General features: G+C 38.7%; 1 protein-coding gene across 6 annotated transcripts in view; it reads left to right on the top strand.

The window, feature by feature from the left end:
* The window catches only part of LOC148871488 (hAT dimerization domain-containing protein), a 38,390-nt gene that overhangs the window by 12,249 nt on the left and 7,882 nt on the right, over window positions 1–18,259 (top strand). For 2 of the 6 annotated variants that reach the window (XM_088971729.1, XM_088971730.1), the window contains exons 2-3: window positions 6,260–6,382; window positions 9,653–9,816. The gene's annotated coding sequence lies outside the window, so the exon portion shown is untranslated. Of the gene's footprint in view, window positions 1–6,259; window positions 6,383–9,652; window positions 9,817–12,356; window positions 12,469–18,259 lie in introns of all 6 variants that reach the window. The other 4 variants (XM_088971728.1, XM_088971731.1, XM_088971733.1 and 1 more) reach the window with 3 other exon arrangements.

Here is an 18,259-nt window from a genome sequence, read left to right on the forward strand (position 1 = left end):
CATTTTTTTCTCAATAAATCTTGGTTAAATTTTCTCAAAATAAAAAAAATCACTGATACAAGGGTTCCATGGAAGAGACATGAATTCTCCCCCTCTCCTACAACAGGTAAGGATGATCCATTGATACGACTTTCTGGAAGTGGCTTTGCTTGAGGTTGAAGATGATAGTGCATTATTGTACCTATTTTTTGGATATAAATTTGTATTTTTCGAATCTCGAGTTGATTGAATGAGGGAGAGATTACCGTACAACCTTTTGCATCGATTTGAAACAAACAGGAAGAGAACAAAAACGGGTTAGAACTGAGAACCCACTTTGCATTCTTGAACCGAAAAGAGGATATTTATGCAGAGTACATATTTGTGTTTGTATCATGTTGAAATAATTTAGTTGTTGGTGTTAGGGTTTTTTTGGCTAGTTAAAGCGTTTTTTATTTCAATTTTTTTACTTCTGTTATGTCTATTATTGTACTCACTTATAGCAGGGGCACAAGGGTCTTTTCCCTTCTTATTTCTGCCGCCCTATATATATTATAATAAAAGCTGGTGCCGCCAGCACTGTTACATTGCCAATCCCTTCTCTTCTCTTCTCCCTTCTCTCTTCTTCTTCTCTTCTCTTCTTATTTCTGGCCGGCCACACTGTCAAGATGGTATCAGAGCAGGAATACTGACTGAGAGAACATATTGAACAAACTTCACCGAGAGAACAGATCGAATAGACTTCACCCTTCTAACTTGCTGAATTTGGGCGGAACAGAGATCTGAATCTGGACTGAGGAAAACAGATCTACAACTGGTACAGTCCTTCCTTTTTTCTCTTCCTTACTCTCCTTGGTCGTGTACCAAGTGAAAAAACCAAATGAATCTGGGCTGCTGAATGCTGTTAGATCTTTATACCTCTGTTTTTTGGGATCGTGTGATCCTGTTCATGTGTTAAGGCGACTATAGGTCAAGGATGACTTGTTATCTCAATTATTTGGCTTGATTATAAGTGTTAAGGATCTCTCCTACTGATTAATGTTCTTAGACCGTACAGGTCTCTCCTACATTCTGGAAGGCTGGTAGGTTGGGACTGTTAAACCGTACAGGTCTGAAATCTGCCGAATATTGCCTTTTTTTTGTCCTAAAATTGGTATTGTTTGTGCTCAGACTGTTTTCAAACCCAAGTGTGTGGGTGTAGATTGAGTAGAGCATTTTTTGTGGAGTAAGGAGGGGTCCTAAGTCCGTTGTTTGGAACTGATTGTCTGTTTTGACCATGTCGTCTGAGAATTCTGTTACTTCAGAGATTTCAGGGAGCCACAATGGAGTGAGTGGGGGAATGGATATGAGTTTCCCCATGGCTGTTATTCCCTTTGATGGTGTAAACTACCTTAAGTGGTCTAGGAGAATAAAACTCTACATCACTGCTAGGGGGTAAATAGGATGCATCAATGGGAGAGTGAAGGAACCGAAGTACGGTGATGTCTTGGCTCTTGGTTTCCATGCTGCCACAGGTAAGGAAGACTTTTATGTGGGCTAAAACTGCTTGTGAGATATGGGAACAAGCGAAGTCCACCTATTCGGAGCAGAGACACTATGCCAAGATATATCAATTGCAAGCTGAATCCTCTACTTGCAAGCAGGGGGAGAGGAGTCTCTTGATGTACTATTCTGATTTGACATCGATATGGAAAGAACTTGATCACTATCAGAATGTGAATTTGAAGTGTGATGAAGATGCAAAGGCATATAAGTCACTTGTATCTCAACAACGGGTCTTTTGCCGTTCTCCTAGGGCTGAATCCTTCATATGAGTCCATCAGGGTGCAGATCTTGGGTAGTAAAGACTTGCCATCAGTTCAGGAGGTGTATGCCTTAGTGCAGTTAGAAGAGAGTAGAAGAAGTGTGATGAATTGTGTAGAAGGGGAGTCAGTTGCCCTAGCTGTCCAGGGAAATTCAGATACAAATGTCGGAGGTGTTTTTAAAAAAGGTGACTCAGAAAAAAACAGATGATAAGAGTAAACTTTGGTGCACTCACTGCCAGAAGATACGACACATGAGAGATACATGTTGGGATCTCCATGAAAAACCTAAATGGGCACAGGATTTGGGTAAGAAGTCAACATCTGATCAAGGCAAGAAACCAAGCCAACAGAATCAGAAAAAGTATAACTCAGCTAATATGGCGTCGATAGAGACTTGTCCTTTGGTAACTCTGGAGAGGCATCCCAGTTCTGACCCTAAGGAAGAAATTATCAACTCCTTTCGTGAACATTTGGAATTGTATGGTAGGACTCTCCACCAGATAGATTCTGGTCCTACTCCCTCTACCTCTTTTGCGTCTACATCAGGTAATGCTGCCACATCCTTCCATGTGTCATCTCATACCATTGATTCTCCTTGGGTTATTGACTCCGGAGCCTCAAACCACATGACCGGTAAGTCAAATTTATTTCAGACATATAACCTTCTCTCTAGGAGAGATAAGGTGAGACTAGCTGATGGTTCTTTTTCTACCATAGCTGGCCGAGGTACTATACCTCTCCCACTTGGCTTTACCCTTCCTAATGTACTGCATGTTCTGAAATTACCTATTAATTTGCTGTCCATTAGTGGTATAACTCACTCATTGAACTGTTCAATCACTTTTTTTTGTTTTCATGTGTTTCAAGATTTGGCCTCAGGGAAGACGATTGGTAGAGGAAGTATGGTGGATGGTCTCTACGTGTTGGAGAAAAAAGCTGGTCTTGTGGCTACAGAGTCCATGAGTTTGTCAAGTGAGAGTCAAGCCTATTTATGACATAGTTGTCTAGGTCATCTTTCTTTTGAGTCATTAAAAGTTATGTTTCCAAAGTTATTTGAGTCATTGTCAGTGAGTCAGTTATAGTGTCAGACATGTCAATTGAGTAAACATTGTAGAAGTTCTTTACCTTTGCGAAATAAACGATCTAAATTTCCATTTCATATTGTTTATTCTAATGTTTGGGCCCTGTTACTCTATCCACTGAGGCTGGATATAAGTACTTCATCACCTTAATTGATGATTATTCTAGATACACCTGGGTTTAGCTTATGCGATCTCGAGATGAAGTGCCAAAAATTGTGAAAGACTTTCAACGCATGGTGTTCAATCAGTTCCAAACGAAAATCCATATTTTCCAGTCGGACAATGCGAAGGAATACTTCCATAGTGATCTCACAGAGTTTTTTGCTTCGAGTGGGTCACTTCAACGAAGCTCTTGTGCCAAGACACCCGAACAAAATGGTGTTGCTGAATGAAAGAACCGTCACCTTCTCGAAGTAGATCGTGGCTTATTAATTCATATGAATGTGCCAAAACGTTTTTGGATGGATGCAGTCTTGTGTGCTACATACATCATCAACCGCATGCCCTCTCAGTTACTAGAGTATATAAGGCTCCACATCAGCTTTTGTTTCCTACAACTCCGTTGTCCACCATTCCGATGCGTGTTTTTGGGTGTCGTTGCTTTGCCCATAACCTGTCCCCTACTCGAGGTAAGCTTGATCCTCGGGCTATTCCCTGTGTTTTTCTTGGTTACCCTTTATCTCAAAAGGGGTATTACTGCTATGATCCTACCTCTCACAAGTACTATGTCTCCATTGATGTATCATTCTTTGAGAATCAACATTTTTTCTCGGTTTCTCCTTGGGGGGAGAGTAGGGTTGAGGAGAAACAGGCGACTCTAATTCAACTACCTCCTTTACCCGATCCTCCATTCCGGGTTTTTCATCGTCGCCATAAAAGCCAGCAGAGTTCAAGAGCTGTGGAACCTGACACTATGCAACCAACATCATCAGATTCACCAAAGGCAGATCCGTCTCATCAGCTAGGTACACTTGCTTCTATTGATATGTCTATTCCTCTAAATGTTGATTCACCTGTCATCAATTATCTTTATATTCCTATTGCTAAGAGAAATGGTGTTAGGTCTTGTACCACTAATCATCCTATATCTAATTTTATGTCTTTTTCACCTTCATTTCGTGCATTCCTCTCTTCTGTGGATAGTGTCCCCGTTCCTAAGAATGTGGCAGAAGCTTTGTCTAAACCTGAATGGGCAGATGCAATGTAAGAAGAAATTGATGCTTTACACAAAAATGGCACTTGGGAGTTGGTGGACCTTCTTGAAGGGAAGGAACCTGTGTGTTGCAAGTGGGTGTTCACAGTGAAACACAAGGCTGATAGAACTGTTGAAAGGTACAAGGCTAGACTGGTAGCAAGAGGCTTTACACAGGTATATGGAGTGGACTATTCAGAGACTTTTGCTCCAGTAGCCAAGATGAACTCTATTAGGATCATTCTTTCAGTGGCAGCAAATTTTGACTGGGACCTTCACCAATTGGACATCAAAAATGCTTTTTTGAATGGTGACTTGGAAGAGGAAGTGTACATGACCCAACCTCCAGGATTCTGTGCCAAAGGCAGTGAATAAAAGGTGTGCAGGTTAAAAAAATCTTTATATGTGTTGAAACAATCACCTCGGGCTTGATTTAGTAAGTTCAACAGATGGGGTTCAAACAATGCCAGTCAGATCACACTCTATTTGTGAAAAGAGGTGAAGGGAAAATTGCAGCTCTTATTGTGTATGTGGATGACATAGTGATCACAGGAGATTGGGAGGCTGAAATACGGAGACTAAAAAAATTCTTAGCCACTCAATTTGAGATGAAAGATCTAGGCCCCTTACGTTTTTTCCTTGGAATTGAAGTTGCCTGCTCTCACAAGGGCATCTTTATTTCCCAACGGAAATATGTACTAGATCTACTAGAAGATACAGGCAAGTTGGGGGTAAAACCAATTGACTAACCAATTGAATCTAATCTTCATCTGGGACACAATCAGGGAGAGTTTTTGAAAGATGTGAAGAAGTTCCAAAGGCTCGTAGGGAGACTTTTGTATTTGTCTATGATTAGGCCTAATATTGCTTATGTAGTGGGTGTCCTTAGTCAGTTCATGCACAATCCTAGGACAACTCACTTTGAAGTTGCAGAGAGGATCCTGAGATACCTTAAGAAGTTTCTCGGAGCTAGTTTGTTGTTCTAGAAACATGGTCACTTAAAGGTGGAAGTATATGCTGATGCAGATTGGGCAGGAGCAGTCAATGATCGAAAGTCTACTAGTGGGTATTGTACCTTTGTAGGAGGAAACATGGTCACATGGAGAAGTAAAAAACAAAGTGTGGTGGCTAGATCTAGTGCTGAAGCAGAGTATAGAGTGATGTCTCATGGGGCTGTTGAAATCACGTGGATAAGAAATCTGTTATGTGAACTGGGTTTTGCAGTGAGCAATCCTATGTCACTCTACTGTGACAATAAAGCTGCCATCAATATTGCTGCTAATTCAGTCCTGCATGATAGGACGAAACACATTGAAGTGGACAAGCATTTTATTTGAGAGAAACTTGTAAATGCAGAAGTGTGTACTCCATATGTCAGCTCAGAAGAACAACTTGCAAATATCTTCACCAAAGGTCTTCATCATGTGCGGCACAAAGATTTGTGTGACAAGTTGGGCATGATTGACATCTATGCTCCAACTTGAGGGGGAGTGTTGAAATAATTTAGTTGTTGGTATTAGGGTCTGTTTGGCTAGTTAAATCATTTTTTATTTCTATTTTTTTTTACTTCTGTTATGTCTGTTATTGTACTCACTTATAGCAGGGGCACAAGGGTCTTTTCCCTTCTTATTTCTGTCGTCCTATATATATTATAATAAAAACTGGCGCCGCCAGCACTGTTACATTGCCAATCCCTTCTCTTCTCTTCTACCTTCTCTCTTCTTCTTCTTCTCTTCTCTTCTCTTCCTCTTATTTCTGGCCGGCCACATTGTCAAGATATCACAATTAAACGCAGCCTAAGGGGCATTCAATCACGTGAGTTGGTCCCATATTAACTTGCCATTTGTCTGTTGTTAGACTATTGTTGCACCATTTCTATTATTGGCAAAAATGGTATTTTGATTTTTTCTTTTCTTTTGATTAAATTAGTCAAGCTAACATTAGGGTTAAAAATGTCATTTTACACTTTCATTTAACAGAATTGCTAATAAGTAATACAATTGCAAACTATGGAGGGTATCTTAGTTATAACAAGCTTTGGGGGTATCTTAGTAACTATATAAAACCATAGGGGGTGTCTAAATAAATAACCCTTAAATTATTGGTACTTAAATCATTTCTTACTCCTACCTATGTCCTTTTTGGTCTATCCCTTGTCCTTCTAGCCCCTTCAACTTGTAACAAATTGCTTCTTCTTACAGGTGATGTTGATGGTCTTTTTTATCTTTTTGAAGAATAAAGAGAAAATTTCATTAAAATAAAAAAAGGAACAAGTACAGCATAAGGTGATAAGATATCACTGCAAGCATCGCTTCTTCTTACAGGTGATGTTGATGGTCTTTTTTATCTTTTTGAAGAATAAAGAGAAATTTTCATTAAAATAAAAAAAGGAATAAGTACAGCATAAGGTGATAAGATATCACTGCAAGCATGTAAGCAACCCCAATAAACCCACAAAGGTCTAAGAAAACTACAGCTTAGACCCATGATAAATCCAATCAAAACCTAGAGAAAGATTACAGAACAGGCCCAATAGAAGTCCCAATAAAACTATGACCACCAGCCCGACACAACCAAAGCTGCAAGCCTTTCTGAAGTTTACATCAGTCTTCATCTGTAAGAGCATCCTCTTGGATTGAGTAATCCTCATCCCAAACCTTGCTCCCCTGAGTATAAGTTTTTTTTTCTCTTTTTCTTCCATTTTTCTTCTTTGAAATTTCTCAAAGGCCCTCCTGGAAAATTCATCACCACCCAAAAAAAAGGCCCAAGCTTTTCCCAACCGTAACCTCTCTATCAACTAATTTCTGGATAACCATACCACTTGAGTCTTCTCCAACAACGGAAGTATACTGCGGCAACTGGATTCCGCTAGATTCAGAATCAACACCACTCGCCTTGTTTTCCTGTTGTTTCTTCAAAGTAGGGGAGGCTGTGACTGAGCTTGGACCATCATCCCCCTCTGACCAGTATCAGAAATCCCATAACCTCTCACTCTCTTCCTTCTATATACCCATTTGCATTTTTTTTTGTAAGTCCTGCCCCTGCTAAGCATAGTTTTAATCTTGAAAAGATCTGTCACATGAACTCTGATCCTCATTCTCTTCCAGATTGCTCCTTTGACCCAAATCAACACCCAACCTTCCAGTCTTGAGTCTTCTCCAACAACGGCAGTATCCTGCGGCAGCTGGATTCCGCTAGGTTCAGAATCAACACCACTCGCCTTGTTTGCCTGTTGTTTCTTCAAAGTAGGGGAGGCTGTGACTGAACTTGCATCATCATCCCCCTCTGAACAGTATCAGAAATCCCATAACCTCTCACTCTCTTCCTTCTATATACCCATTTGTATTTTTTTGTAGGTTCTGCCCCTGCCAAGCATAGTTTCAATCTTGAAAAGATCTGTCACATGAACTTGATCCTCATTCAGATTGCTCCTTCGACTCAAATCAACACCCAGCCTTCCGATCTTGAACTCAAAATACAGACCATCTTCTACATTTCTTTCAGCCTGTTCTCCAGTAGACTCATCAACATCTGAAACTTCCTTCAACCTCGACTTCAATTTCTGGCTCAGCACCGACACTAAAGTTCCTACCCGAATCCATCTCCTCCCCTCCCCCCTTCTGGCCTCTCTGTTTCAGCAGAGACTAAACCCACTAAACACGGAAAAACTTGAATTTCAGAATCACACCTGGTCTCTGAAGACATTGTACTTACTCCCCCAGGCTTGGAAGATTACCAAATCCTATCAGACCCCTGAACCACCAATGGTCCTCTTCTAGTCTTGTTGCCACTTTTGTCAAACTTGGCGATCACCCAGATCCACCTCTCTTCATTTCCTTTTCTAGCTTCAGCCGGGACATTCCTTGTTCCTTCATTTTGTTTTTTTTCAACTTTGATTTGATACGTCCTAACAACTTTCTCTTATCAACTTTCCTTTTCGTGCGATGAAAATCCTTCCTGCGAATATGCAAACCGATGTTGAGTTCTTGATTGCCACACACCTTTCCTAATGGGTGAGACGAGAAACTCATGCGAGAGTCCTGCTCTTTGGTAGCCATAGGAGTAGTACCATCAGCCAGCAACTCAATTTTTCTTGGAATATCATCTGGTTTTACAGTGTTCAGAAACACTACAGCAGAACATAATCCAACCTGAAGATTCCTCCTAGGTGGCCATTGCTAGCTAACACAATTGATTCAAATAACTCCTGCTTCCAGAGATGAAATGGCAAGCCAATCACTCTCACTATTACACCATCTTCTAAATCAAACTGTCTTGCGTTGGAACCAGGACACCAATTGATATGGTAAGAGCCCCAAACTCAGCCTGGAAGCTTAATGCTGCAATCTCAATCTTATCCTGTACCGTATCAAGTACTGCTTTTCTTTCTCCCAAGATGATCTTACCTTTGATCTTCAATTCCTTGATTAAAATATCAGCTAGCTTCTTCCAATCTGACAGCTTCTGAGACTTCAACCACTAATTTGGTTGTCCAAATCTCCTTCCCAGCATTCACTGTTATTTTTGCAATTACCATTAGGATTCACAACCAAAAAACTATCCTGCATCTGGTCCTGAACCTTGTTATTGACGAACACTCCCAACCTCTTTACACAATACCTTGGCTGTCAATCAACCCATAAGTTCAACAGCTCCTGTACTGTATTATGAATCAACTCCCAACCTTGACTGTTCCTACCTTCTGGAAAACAGACCATCTGCATCCTTCCCAAATCATAGAATTCTTGTAAAACTATGAACCCTCCTTTTGCATTTCTTCTTGTCTCCACAGTATATCTTCTTTATTCTTCCACCAACAATCCTTTCAGATCTTTCTTCTTACTAGAAGAAAACACTTCTTCTAAAAAAACTCCCAAACCATTTCAAGGAATTGGTACCAACTAACAGCACTGCCAGTAACTTTGCTTCTCTGATCTTCAAGGCCAATCTCCCATTGTATCTTAACTCTTCAAACAGAAATCTTTTTGCTTCAACCTTCACTTGTTTCCTCAAAACACCCATATTTCCTTCTTCCTCAACAGATGGATGTTGATTCTGACCATTTGCAGGCACTACATTACCATCATTTCTTTGACTGGGTACATTTTCAGCTATTTGACCAACTGATTAGCTCTCTTGGTGGAAGGTGACCAACTGATTGTGATCTTCTTTGCACATAACCAAACTATCTTAGCCTACTTTCTCTCATTTTATCACCTATTGGAGTTACTTCTAAGTTCCTACAATAACTTCATTTCTGATTCTAGCCTTTTTAGTTTTTCCACTCATCCATCAGGAATCACTCTTTAAGTTTTCATATTTAGGAGTGACTCTTGTGACTGGGGGATAGCTTCCAGGAATCAGGGTGGCGATTCTTGAAGTGATTCCTGACTTGGCAATGACATGTCTGTGCCAATTGCAAACCAAGTAATGTGGTGACAGTTGAATTGTCATGTTAATTTAAGTATGAGGGCATTATTGTCATTGCACTTTTATTTTAAAATGCAATTGAATTGTCTGATTGTCTATTATTCTTTATTATCAAATGTAGGGTTTGTTCTCTTTTCTTCTTCTCTCATCATTTTTAATTACAGGCTCATCAAGTAAATAGAGTCAAATTGGTATCAGAGCATTAGTAACAACCTTCCTGTAGTCTCTGTCTCTCTGTAAGATGCCTTACTGATGCCACTGCCCATATGGATGATATTGGGAAGCACACGATGGACCTGCACCACAACAGAAAAAAACCTAGATCCTGGTAAGGTTCAATTTTAAAGTTACTTTAATGCATTTTTCTGAAGGGTTGGATGGATATTAATATTTTTAAACATTTTATAGTAAAAAAATAATAATACCAGTCTTTGTTTTTTGATCTGTGTGATGATGCATGGGAGTTTTTGAACAGGATCAATAATGTTTAACTCTTAGTGCTTCATGTGATGATTTGCCACAAATTTGGGAATTTTCTGAAATTGTTCGAATACTTGGCAGATTGTTTTTATTTATATAATGCTGCCTAGCATGTTTTTTCTGCCTTTTGTGCTGTATGACTATGTTTTTTTTTTTCCATTTTTGGCCTTTGGAACCATGCATGAAGATCTTAGAGGTAAATCATCAAGAGATTGGAACTGGAAAGCCAGTGGGAAAGTTGAAAGGGAGGTTGATGAGTAGGTGTGTTGTGACAGAGTGAGGAAAGTTGGCTTGGAAAAAATAATGGAAGTGGAAATCCAAGTTAGCAAGATTTTAGGGTAATCTTTTCTGGGAGGGAAGAATTTGCAAGAAAAGTGTTTCGGGAGTTGGAACAAAGATCCGGTGAACAAATTAAGCTTCAAGGGGTAGAGCATATTGATGAAAGTTGTTTGATTGGATGCTGGTTTGGGATGCTTTGGTTGTATATGTTTAGTTTTAGTTTTTTTGTTTTTTTAATTGTTTTTATAATGGACCTTGTTTTTCTGTTTCTAAGGGTTGGGAAAGAAAGTTCCGTGTTTGAAAAGATTTAAGGGTTTGGGTTCGAATTTTGTTTCTTTGTGGGTGATATCTAATAACCTAGGTGTAATTGTTTCTCCTTTTTTCTAATAATATTTCCTTTTTTATTTACCTTAAAAAATCTATGGTCTGGGGTGCAAGTCTGGCTGGGTTAGGTCAGGTTGAGGTCAACCCTAGCTCAACCCAAGGTTATGAACCCCCAATCCTAACCCTAACCCAACCGACTTTTCTCGTCCTTTTAAAATCTCATAAAATCTCTTAAATTCTTTTAATCTTTGAATAGGATGCCTAAATTCTAATTTTATAACCATAATTTTAATTGACATTTACTTGTTTAATGCTTTTATTGGTTCTTTTAGTAGAAAAATGAAAGGAATGTTTCAAATGATTGGAGTTCATCTTGAATTATGATAGATCTATTGAAAATCTAAATCATGAAATCAGCAAAAAATAAAACATAGAACTATGGAATGAAACCCTAATAACAGCTTGTCATTAGGGTTAAGGTTAGGGCTTAAAATTCAGACAAATGGATTATGATAATATGTATGCAAAATAGCAATAGAAGAGTTGGGTCCAGGTTGGGTTGCCTGAAAGGTGAAACTAACCCAAATTGAAGTGAAGTTGGGTTGACAAAACCTTGTATGTGTGGAGGAGCAATAAACATTTAATGGTGGTGATACAGAGTCATGGGGGGCATCCAAATATAAGAACAATAAAAGAAAATTGTTTGGTAGAAAAGATTAAAATGGTGAAAATGAGATAATTCAAGTTTCAGTGTAAACTGAAGAATTTATATACCTGAATTAATGTTAGTCCTTTAGAAATGTTGGTTAAATTCTTCCGAAGAAGAACTTGTGGTATGTTCTTGGCTTTAATGGCTACTACTTGCAGAATTAGGGAGAGGGGAACTCTTCTGTTAGTGTAAACAGCAATCCGAAAGAGAACAACCAGAATTTACTAAACCACACTTTTTTGTTTAGATCAATTCTTCTTAAATTGCAATTACAATGACTATTTCATGGACTTAATATATGAGCTCGAATGTCCCTTTACAGAACCCAATTTGGACTACAAAACTTACCCAGGACAATTTCTAATTGCTTAAGACAAATGCATAGGTAACTCAAAGGGACACTCCAATAAGGACTCTAATTCCTAAATCAATCTGCAAATCATTACCAGTTTTACTAAGACCAATTTACTTTAAAGACACCAGAAATTACTAAAAAAATAGTAATTACAAGTGTTTACTATAAATAGTGAGTTTGAAATTTACCATATGTAGTAATTACAAAATAACAATAAAATTCTTAAAAACAGAACGCTATTCTTAAGGCGCTTACAATTAAAAAAATTAAAAAAAAACCTGAAACAACAAATATCCTATCAACCAAAAATTCTGAAATTGGCGTAGGAATTGGAATTTGGAAAACTGATTTAATTCTCCATGGGTTCTTTCCTTGCTTCCGTATCTGCTTCAGGTGGATAGGTTTGTCCTGAGTAGAGTATAGGACATTGGACCATGGAGTCTGAGTTATCATGGCTGAAGATCCTCTTGAATTGTTGGGTCTGGAGTTTGAAGGACTTAATTGGTTGGAGTTGGATGGTTGGATGCTACTTGGGATCTCATTTACATAGTGATATCTGATCACTTGATTTTGTATTTTTCCCTTTTCTATCAGTAAATTTTTATTTACAATCAGAGAAAATGGTAAATGCTTCAAAAATAGGATATGTACCATGATTTGGTCCAATGGAATCTTTTAGACCTTTTCATCAGGTGAATTATGGGTTTCTTTCTTGTTTCAGATTCAGTGGTTGTTTGCTTCATAAGTCTGACCTGTTAACTATTTGCTTCATGAATCTGTTAAGTGGAAGCTTGAATCAAGTTAAAACACGTGCTCTCTGGTTTACTGGGAAAGTAAGACAATTTTTTTTTTTTTTTGATTCATGGAAAGTAAGAAAATATCAATTTTATGTTGTACACAGTCAAAATCATATGAAATATCTTTGAGCCTACATACTAACGATGTAACATGATTTGTTGATCTAATTTCCATACTTGTATCATTCAGTGGTTTAACCTAGCCCTTTAGCCATCACCTTTTTTTGACTGGTCCAATTGATCTCTTTAGTTAATTTTAGGATTTACTTGTCTGCTAAATTCTTTAGTTAATTCCTTGGAGTGCAATTATTTCTCTTTTAATTACTTATGTTTACCTCCTTTCCCATTTGTACAGTTTTCTGATTCCCTAGTTGATTCCTTGACTCCATATTTAATCCATTCCTAACAAGGGAGTACCAAGTAATAGTTGTGACTCCAAATATGCATGACTCATGTGACACTTATCTCCTTGTAATTGTTTCCTCTGTAATGCGAGTGAAAAAACTATTTGCCATTTGTTAATCTCTTGCCTGTTTACTATAGGAATTTGGAATGGTTCTTAAACTCTCTTAGGTTGTTGGTGGGCTCCTGTTGATATGAAAAGCCTTTTCAAGAACTCTTTTTTTTCAGACCACTGAGGAAAAGAAGATAAATTATGTGGAAACATACTAGGGCAGAAATGATTTATACCAATTGAGAGGAGAGAAATGAAAGAATATTCAATAGGAAGTGTTGGTGAAGAAATACAATCATTGAGAGTATCATGATTAAGGTGATTCATTGGGTTAAAGCATTGAGACTGTTTGACAGTTTCTCCATGGAGGACTTAGAAGATGGAATTTCATTGCAGATTTTTCATCCTCAAGGCCTATAATTTTGCAATGGACGAACCAAGTTCAAATGGATTAAATTAAACTTTAACGACAGCAGCATTGTTAATCTGGGACCCTCTGGAATAGGAGGCCTTTTCAGAGATAGTAATAGGTCAATACTTTCCTTTTACTTGAGTCCCATAGGATATGGAAACTCTACAAAGGCAGATCTGGCAGCAGTTCTCCAAGGATTAAGACTGGATAGATCACTGAACTTCAGTATTGTAATCGCAGAAGAGGATCAGAGTGGGCATGGGCTAGTCAAGAAACAAAAGCAAGGTTACATGCAAGCATGACAACATGAAAGAAATACAGGAGTTGGGTAGAGTGAAAATTAGTAGCTGTTTATGTTTACATAGATCATCTAATTGTATCGCAGTTGGTTTGTCTAATTAAGATGTGAACAGGACTACAGAAAGACAGTTATTTAGGGTGTCATATAATCAGTGTTTTAAAAGGCGCGCCTCAGGCACAGATGCAAGGCACTTTCCATTTAACTTTCCTATAGTCTTAGCCGGTGAGTTTTATACTTTCCAGCCTAGATGCCTTGCCCAGGCTAAGGCGCACAACAATTAGACAGGCGCTTGCCTTAGGCCAGGCAATAGGCGGCCCAAGCAAGCGCCTGGATAATGTCTTTAAACAATTTTGGAAATACCATAAAATATTAAAAAACACAAAATAGGAAACATGGGAGAAAAGGAAACCGAATCGACAGGGTCTTTGCCAAAGCAACCAAAAGAAAAAAAGAAAGTCTGAAAGTGAAGGGAAGAGTTCCTTCGTCCAAAGTCCAAACCAGAGGAAGCCGAAGCTCATCCAGTTCAAGCTCCAGTTTGTCCAAGCCTGAATCGAACAGAGCTACAGATATCAAGTATGTATATTTCTGCGGCAGTGTGGCTGAGAAAACAGGGGCTCCAGCCTATTTTTTTGAGCAATTACAGCAACTCAGACACTTCTTCGTCGTACACAAACTTGCACAAAAACAGGGGCTCCGCTTCCATTTGTGCTCTCCACTCCTAGTCTTCTCCAAGTTATTATTGACAATGCATCAAATTATGTCTTAGCCAGTGAGTTTTATACTTTGTTATTATCTTTTGATTTAAGAGTCATAGTTTTTAAGTTTTTGTTTCTTGAATTTTTTTCTTATATTATTAGGGAAGTTTTTGATGGTAAAGCATTCTCATCTGACATGGACACCTTGTGCTGCCCATTGTTTGGACTTGATATTGGGAAGTTGCCTACTGTGAAGAGAACAGTTGAGAAGGCAATTGCACTTACGGGGTATATTTATAACCATCCAGATTTATTGAACATAATGTGGAAGTTTACAAATTAGAGAGAATTGATTAGGCCAACAAAAACCTATTTTGCTACTTCCTTTCTCACATTGTAGAGTATATACAAACAAAAGAAGAATTTGAGAGATTTGTTTAACTCAAAGGAATGGAATGGTAGCAGTTGGATAAAATAAGCAAAAGGGAAAAGAGTAGGGGAGATAGTCATGATGCCCACATTTTGGAATAATGTCATTTTTATTCCTAGTGTGTAGCCCTCTTGTTCGTGTATTAAGGTTGGTGGATCGTGAAAACAAGCCTTCCATGGGTTATATTTATGAGAGCTATGGACAGCGCAAAGGAGGCCATTGACGAAGCATTTGGTGGAAGGAAAGAAAAATATGGAGACACTCTTGAAATTATTGATAAGAGGTGGGAATGCCAACTCCACCAACCATTCCATGCATTTGGTTACTTTTTGAACCCACAATTTTATTGTGATGATCAAGAGAGAATTAAGTCTGGTGAAGAGATTATGACGGGGCTTTTTAAAGTAATTGAGATGCTTGAAAAGGACAAGAACAAGAGAAGTGTAATCATTAATGAAATATCCAAGTACAAGAACGCAAAAGACCCTTTTGGTTTTGATATGGCTATTTCCTAGAGGAAGATTAAAGCATCAGGTAAATAATAACATTGATTTAATATAATATTTTATATTCTTAATATTTTTATTTAGTGTAATCACTAATTTATTTAATATTTATACTTTTTAGCTGATTGGTGGACCATATTTGGTGCTTCTACCCTAAATCTACAAAAGATTGCAGTGAAAGTTCTAAGGTTTACATGTAGTGCATTGGGATGTGAGCGAAATTGGAGCGTATTTGAGCATGTATGCTAAACTACTATACTAGAATACTTCCATTTTTTTGGATAAACTATCTTAAATTTACACATTTGATTTTTTGAATTAACAGATTCATACTAAGAAAAGAAATCGGTTGGATCAGAAGCGATTAAATGACTTGGTATTTGTTAAGTTCAACCAGATGCTTAAATAAAGTTTCGACTCACGTACGCATAGCACCAATGACCCCATTTCATTAAAAGATATAGATGAGTGTAATGAATGGTTAATGGGGGAGGTAGGACATGATGAGGATGGTGCAAAAAATGATTTGGTGTTTGATGATGATCAACTAACATGGGGAGATGTTGCTCGTGCTTTTGGAGTTGAAGAGACACTAAGGTATACAAGATCTAGAGCTTCAACTTCACAAGTAAGAGCAACAAAAGCTAGTGGAAAAAGACCAAGACAGCTTGAATTGGAAGATGAAGAAGAGAAAGAAGTTGATATTGAAGAAGAAGTGGAAGAGGATTTTGATGAGTACAAGTCATATGTCAAAGAAGATGAAGTTGAACTTCCTAGTGAAGATGAAGAGGATGCTGATTGTCTGATACTCTTTTTGTTTTTTGTAGAAAATTGTCTATGACTCATTTTTGGGTAGAAAACTGTCTATAACTCTATGTCTAATCTGTATGTGTCTTTTTTTAAAAGAAAATTGTCCACGTCTCTTTTTTTGAAAGAAAATTGCCTATGACATGACTCTAACTCTATGTGATTGTATTGCATTTGTTAGAGTGAGCCGAATAGGGGTAGTTTAGTAATCTCATGTCAGTTAAGTACTTTGCTTATGTGGCTGTTTTATTAGAGTACTCTGCCCCACACTTAAGTGAGGGCAGTTTAGTCTTTGTAAGTGTAATTAGAACCTAATAAACATTAGGGGGTCAACTGAATGGGTGACTAATCAGTTTCGACTAAACCCTCATGTTCTCTCTTTCTCCTGTCTTCTTCCTCATCTTCTTCTTCCTTCTTCACTGGTTCGGGTTATTGTAGCTGCTCCAAAACATGGTATTAGAGCGAGGTTTCTGACCTACTTCTGCTTGTAAAGCATCCCAGCTGTGTTTGTGACAGCTTCTTCTTCGTTTCTGTTTAGTTAATGGAGAGAGATGGTTTGCCCTAGGTCTGAGACATCACAACTCGTTGCTCTCTGCTCCGCACAGTTTTCTTCATCAAGGAAGGTGATTTCAGCAGTGAATGATTGGCTGATACTCTCAAAGGAAGGTTGGTTATTTAGTCCTTTTGTGTTGCTGGTATTTCTGGGTAGGAACCCTTCAAGAATTAGTTAGTACTGATTAGAACCTAGAGAACTAGGTTCATTGTTGCCCTAGGAAGGGCTGTGTGTGCAGTAGCCGAATGGTGTAGGGCTGCTGTGAGTTGTTGAGTGGTGTTAGGGCTGCTGTAGGTGGCCGAGTGGTGTAAGGTGTAATGCAGTGACCTTGCCAAGCTCCTTGTGGTTATATAATGCCCTTTTAAGTGTGTTAAACAAGTCTGAACTGGGTGTAGCAGTTTGACTGTGTTGTGGTGCTTGTGATGCACAATTTTTTTTTATTGAGTGGTTGTAAGAGGGCCTACTATTTGTGTTGTGGTGCTTGTGATGCTTATGTGGGTCGTAGGTGTGTAAAGTCAGCAGTAGGGTGAAGAAGAACAAGTGTGTGCTCCCACTGTTGTGTTTAGGGGCTGCAATAGGTGCTGAAGTATCAAACTGTGAACAACATCAATCAACTTGTAGCTGAGAAGTAAGGTTAGAGGCAACTGTGAAAGAGTACAATGGCAGCAATAGGAGATGGCTACAATGATCAGAAACCTAGTGTGGTAATTTCCTCCGACTACCTAGGGGTACAAATGACCTCAATTAAGCTGAATGGGGAGAACTATGTTCTATGGGTTAAATCAATGGAAGTGTTTCTCAAGGCAAAGAAGAAAGTAAAGCATGTAAGAGATGAGAAGCCATCGGAGGACTCTCTAGGGTTTGATGATTGGGAACAAGAATATGCTCAAATCATGACTTGGCTGTGGAATAGTATGGAACCCAAAATTAGTGCCAACTTTATGTTCCTTGATACGGCTAAGGATATATGGGAGCATGCTAAGAAGCTATATTCTGGACAAGATAACACAACAAGAGTGTATTAGCTTTATCAGGAGTATTTTGATTTACAACAAGGAACCAAAACACTAGAAGAGTACTATGCTTGCATGAAGAATATAAGGAATGAACTCAATGTCTATTACCCTCTTACTCCAGATATTAAAGTTCAGCAACAACAAAGGGAGAAACTAGATGTTACAAGATTTTTAGTGGGGCTGAAGTTGGAATATGAACCAGTTAGAGCCCAAATATTGGGGGCTCTACTCTTCCTACACTTGAGGAAGTATTCTCAAGGCTTCGTAGAATTTCTTTGGGACAGACAGAGAACTCCACATAGTCTGATAGATCAGCACTTGTGACAGCTCGAGGGGTTGGACATAGTACAAGAGGGGGAGGTCATGCTCCCCGAGGAGGCCGTGGCAGTTCCATGATTAGTCGGGGTGGTCGTGACTCAGGGGGAGGCCGTGGCAGAGGGAAGAATAACTCTACAAGGAAATGTACTCATTGTGGTAGAGATGGACACAGTGAATTTCTGTTATGATCTACATGGCCCTCCCTCTAAATGGGCTAATCATGCTGTAGCAGGTGAGGTTGATATCAGTGACAGTAAACCGGCAGACCGAACTCCTCCCACATCTACATCTACCTTTGGGAGGGAGATGGTAAGCATACCGCGTGATGAGTATGA

Source organism: Nelumbo lutea, chromosome 2 (genome assembly GCF_056320005.1).
Source record: "Nelumbo lutea isolate HS-2025 chromosome 2, American lotus-T2T, whole genome shotgun sequence".
Taxonomy (NCBI): Eukaryota; Viridiplantae; Streptophyta; class Magnoliopsida; order Proteales; family Nelumbonaceae; genus Nelumbo; species Nelumbo lutea.